This window comes from Drosophila innubila, assembly GCF_004354385.1.
Source record: "Drosophila innubila isolate TH190305 chromosome 2L unlocalized genomic scaffold, UK_Dinn_1.0 4_B_2L, whole genome shotgun sequence".
Taxonomy (NCBI): domain Eukaryota; kingdom Metazoa; phylum Arthropoda; class Insecta; order Diptera; family Drosophilidae; genus Drosophila; species Drosophila innubila.
In genome coordinates, this window is record NW_022995372.1 from 19,860,661 (window position 1) to 19,866,660 (window position 6,000).

General features: G+C 36.3%; 1 protein-coding gene across 1 annotated transcript in view; it reads right to left on the reverse strand.

Moving 5' to 3' along the window:
- LOC117781416 (transcription factor hamlet) overlaps positions 1 to 4,796 on the reverse strand; it is a 30,277-nt gene extending 25,481 nt beyond the window's left edge. The window contains exon 1 of the mRNA XM_034618169.1: positions 4,633 to 4,796. The gene's annotated coding sequence lies outside the window, so the exon portion shown is untranslated. The remainder of the gene's footprint in view (positions 1 to 4,632) is intronic.
- Positions 4,797 to 6,000: the final 1,204 nt, after the last annotated feature.

Sequence of the window (6,000 nt, forward strand, 5' to 3'; positions counted from 1 at the left end):
AAAATATGAATACAACAAAAGGTGTCAGGCAAATTCGTATCTATTGCTGACATGCCTGTATCTGTATCTGTATCTCTAACTGTATCTATATTTGTATCTCTATCTATTTGCGTTTGTCAAACAGCAGCAGTCAATTAGGCGCACGTCGCAACTTGGTAATATCATTATCATGAGGGCACGCTAAGGGTTGCAAGGTTGCAAGGCTGCAAGGGTCGTCGGATGGTTCGTGCGGCGCCCAGACCATCCAAAAAAAGGGTCTGGGCTTCTGAGGTTCTAATAGCGTTAAATTAAAACAACATAATCAACAATGTTGCGCCCTTGTCACATAATTTAACACACACACTGTCTCTTTTTCTGAACAGATAGAAAGGATTGCATGCCCAGGATTCCAGAGGATTGTAAATTCTTTATTTGCATTTCGTTTTGGTCTGCATTACAAGTCAATACCAATGAAATGGGTGCATGTATCATATATACTCATAGATAGAGTCACATAATTCATCAGCAAACACGCCTCAAAAGTCATATTTGTAAATGCATTCAAATGTTACTGTGAAAGTGTTTGTTGGAAATTGAATTGCACTGATTTTACCCAGGGTTATAAATTTGTTCGTCTATGGGAAGATACTGAAAACTTACTCTGCGGATAAAAATATTCAGAACTGTTTGAGTTATTTTTAAAAAAATCAAAGTAATTAGATATGCTTCGAAATTCGTCTAATATTTCAGAAAACTTCAAAAGATAACCTATGCATCCATAAATTAATGCTAGTTTCTATATGAATTATTTGTCGAAAGTTATTAGTTTTGAAACAAAAATATTTATTTTAGAACTTTCGATTTAAAATGGTTTCGAGAACCAAAAATTGTAAGAGCGTGTATTATTGTATTTTTTCTAAAAGACTTATTTAATTTAACAAATAAATTATTTAGGAAGAAAATATTGTTAATCTAAGAAATCGTTCTTTCTTGTCAACGTATTTTAATTCTATGTCTCTTAGATCTTTACTTCATATTAAATACAGCTTTCATTATTATATTCCCAATAAGAAAATCTATCTCAATTTAAGTCAAGTAATTTTTCTAAAACGATAACATTTTTTTAAGACAAATATCATTACCATTTTCTGTGATAAACAAATAAAAATATATTAAACATACATATATATTATACAGACAGTCAATGTAGTTTCAATATAATAATTAAAGTACTTTATATATTGATAGATTTATTCCAGTCTAACTGAGCTAGCTATCTAAGCCGTCAATTGTCTACATTAACTGGAATTAAAATGCTCTCATATATTTTTCCGTCTTTCAATACTTGACTTTATTTTACGCGCCAAATGTCCAACTGTGCAACTTGAATATCCTCAGGCGTTGACCCACTTGCCCCTCACCGATCTGCTCTCTAAATCTTTGGCTTGAACTTGAACACTTCCTCGACTTCTTCCATGGCGAACTCACTTTGTTTCTCTCTCCTGTCTTCTCTGTTCCGTTCTGGGTCTGTCGTCTATAATTAACTCAGCTGGATGGTTGATCTTTGACTTTAACTGTCTGCACAAGGACAATGGATCTTAAGAATGGTAAAGCAGCAGCAGCTTTTGTGAAGATTTTAACATACTCATACGAGTGCGAGTACTAGTACTCATACTCATACTCATACTTATACTCAAACACAGACTTGTATTCGTGCTGATTTGTTTGTGTGCTGCCCCCTTTTTTATTATATTATCCAAAAGTTCTTGAAGAAATCAAAAGTCGTCGTCGTCGTCTCGTCGTCGTCTCGTTTATTGTTCTCCGAGTGGCTGCGAGTGTAGGCAATGCATACTGTACAGTGGTTATATCTGCCTTGGCTGATCTTGTAAACCTTACGTTATTTCAATTGTGTGTCTTATTGACATGCCAGGACTTCAACTTCGACGGCTGCTCCTGCTCCTGCTGCTATTTCCATTCTCATTGTTATACAAGCGGAAGTCGTCCCTTTTGGCACACAAATATCCCAAAAAAAAAAGTAAAATAAATTTCAACTGAATGCGAAGTTCTCAAGTCAAATTCAAGTAGTCTACTCGTTAGGGTCAGGCACTATAATTATAACGAGGTCAAATGAATGCGAGATGTGCACCATGGGCAGATGATGTGCGATACATTGCATTGCGCCCAGTAGGCGTGGCACGTAACTTAATATGAATCCAAAGCTGCAATCTCACTCTCACTCGCTTCCTCTCTGTCTCTCTCTCACTCTCTCTCTCTCTGCGTATCTCTCCCTATCTCTCTTCCCTCAGCCGGCACGCGCCCCTCGTTACATGCAATTTGCAATGTGCACCGGAAGATGCAACCCAGGAAGATCCGCAGTTGTCTCCTTTGCCTACAGACATCTGCTCTTTACCCCGGTGTAATTTTTGAGGTTGCACAAATAATTGAAAATGTCACTCACTTGTGTAACCCTTGCCGGCTATAGTGCGTTTATCCTTAAATCTGCTCCTGACCAGGTACACTTTAAGATATTTTACAACATTTGTATCCTTTTTCTTGAATTTTCCTCTCTTTTTTACTTTTTAATTAACGTGAGAAAACCGCTTGAATTATGATTTGTTGTTTTGTCACATGCTATTTTCTTTTTGCGTATTTTTCTCATTTATCACACACGCACAAACGCACACACACACACTCTTTGAGGCACAACACAATTGATCACACTGTTTGCGTTCCACTGGCTTCTCGGCAAGTGATCGCCACAATTGCAGAGCCCCCTTAAATGAGCCGACGACGCTACGATCCACAAACACACACACACACACACACACACATACGATAGAGTCGCACGCGCACATACTCGAAATTAGAGGAGCAAAGATCTTGCATGTAAGAGAGAGTGGGAAAGAAAGAGCGAGAGTGAATATGCTTCAAATTGGTGACAAACTTTTTCTTTATATTTATAATCGGTTAAAAAATAATATAGAGTGAAACCTCCAAAAATATTTCGAGCATACACCCTGAAGTGAAGTGCCCACATACATATGATATCAACAAATACTCGAAGCTGCGACGCCGACGTCGCCGTCGACGCTTACGAATTGGGAGCAGCAGCAACAACAAGAAACAGAATAGAAAACAACTACTACACGTCGTCGTAGTCCACAGCCTTTGCCAGTGACAGAGCAAGACGGGAAATGAGCAGGAGGGAAGGAGGTGGATGCTAAAGGGTGACAACTCATAAAATATGAGCACTTGACTCTCTCACTTTTCTACTCTCTCTGACCCTCACCCTAGTCATGTTCCTTTGCTCTTCATTTCACGCTGATCGCATTTTTTATATAAAAGTGTACTATGCACTTTCTAGTTGTTGTTGTCGATGTTTTTATCATCGTTGTTGTTGCTTTATAGGCAGTATGTGGTTGACTCGACGTACATGCAACCAATCCACTTACTATCTATTTTCTAATATGAAAATAAACACATTAACGATTAAACAGAATTGCATGCAACTGGATGCGACTAAGAGCTACCCTGTAGGAAATATATTAAAAGCAATTACCTTAGTTTTTTGCAAATGTATTAATACGTTTTTTAATAGTCACTTTTAAGCATTATTTATAGAAATTATGTTAATACGTTTTTTAAAAATAATTTAAAAATAGCCCGTAAATTTATTTAGACAGTTTTTAACTTTATTTGTTAAGAAATGTGATACTTTTTAACTTACATAAAATCTACTAAAACGTTTTTTGGTATAAAGAAAACATACTCTGTAAATTAATTCAATCAGTTTTTAACTTTATCAAAATTTTTCATACTCGTATAAAGAATATTTTCTCTCTAAATTGATTCGGTAAACTTTGTTAACATTGGACAAAGCTTTAACTGCACTATCCATAATATTAATACCCAGTACACTGTCATAGACAAATGACAATGTAACTGATTATAAGACACCATTGTAAACAGTTTGGTAATCGATAACGATCAACCAAATAAAACTTCAATAATGATTAGTGTATACGTATAAGACATTGCAATACCCTGAAATAAGTGAAATATTATTTTATATAGCGTCTATAATTAGAGAGTGTGTTGCCAATTACAGCCTGATAAGCAGCTAAAATTATCAATACCTTAGTATACCTCTTTAATGAATGGAAATATGAACTCTATCTTTACAACTTCTAATGATAAAAACTAAAGGGAAATTCAAGAGATAAAGCAATTCCCATTTGGTGAAAAATGATGTACACAAGATGTTAATTCTTTTCACTAACCCTTTTTCCATTAGAATATGAGAGATGTTTTGTCTTAAGATGGTCGAATGTCATATATCAATATGCGGGTCGTATCACAGTTGAGTATCTGTCATGTAATGTGCAACTGTAAATAAAGACAAAAGTCCCACACTCATAAACAATGGTCCAATGACAAGAGAGTGACAGTAGCGTCGATAATGTAAAGCCCCTTCGTATACAATATAAAGATATAGGATAGGAATATATATATGTATATATGAGAGTATACAAACATTTCTTAGTAAATTGGAATCAATGTAAATATACACGACACGATCTTGTCGAAGGGCCACGCAATTATCTCACTGAACTACTCACACTCACGAGTATATATAGTGTACTATATATTTACCATAATATATATAGATATTAAAGAGGCAGAGGCTGCCTTGACGTAATGTTTATTGTAAACAAGTCACAGCGCGCAGTAGGTCGATAGATAAACCCCCCCCGGGGGAAACCCCGTTGCAAGTACACACGTAAATTTATTCAATTTGAGCGACACAATGCGAACTCTGACTGACAGACTGAGTGATTCGAGTGAATGCGTTGAATACCTGTGCAAGTTATGGCGATGACAGAAAGCGATTGATTATGGCCAGTTTAGAAGGTGCTTAACTTTATTAGCCATCATATAATTGGTGGTATAGTATATAACGCATACGCAGGGTCTGCTCGTGGCTATCTTTTCTTCTATCTAGACAACATTTTTAATTTTTATCTGCTACACACTTGCACACACACACACACACACACTAATACATAGAAAATACTTTTGCTTTTGCTTTCTTGAGGGGACAGTAAAAGGTTGCGCTCTGTAGCCTCTTTTGAGTATCGTCGAATCAAGTATATAAACGTTCAAAGTATTCGGTAATAAATTGTCGAAATTGGAAGAATAATTCGGCTATTGTAAATTCATAAATATATCAGGTGCTGGTCTAGCGATGGGGCAACAATATAATAAAACTGTTGCTCACAGAGCACAGACGATATCATCAAGCAAATGGAAATACGAGTCAGGGAATGATTATGGACTACTCTAAACAACCTCCAATTGTTGTATGCTTAACCCAGTTCCAGTTTCATCGAAGATACATTGTCAGCTTTTAAGGGCCGTAAGTTAAGGTAGCAAGTTTCAAGACTGGAAAAAAAGAAGAACACACATACAAAAGCACTCACTTATGTAGAGGATCTAATCAATTTTATGGAGCATCCATGCTTTGATAGCAACAGCTATAAAGCGTCTATATAGTATAAGCATAGAGCTGACTGATAAAGCCAGTATGAACGTAATCTTGATCCGTAGCTTATCTGGCGTTTATCTCTGGGTGTTCAGGGTGCCAAAAATTATTTATATATAGAGTGAGAGAGAGAATGTACTGGGAACCATTTGGAATGAACCCTGAGACTCAATCCATTGTCTACTGCGAATATACATATGGAGGGTCTATCAGGTCTATCTGGTTCTTGGCGTCTTCCATTATCTGCACTCGAGTTGTAAATATTATGAAGGCGACACTTTTATTTTGATATATTTATGGCGCTCTAATGTGCGTTGGGAAACAACATTGAATTGAATAGCTCTATATGGTCTACGAATACGACTACGAATAAGAATTCGAATAGAACTTTGAATAGGTTTACTCGTTGTAGTAGTACTTGTATATGCTGTCCGCTTTGAGTCTTCACACTCACATTATCAGCCACAAAATGTTATGTT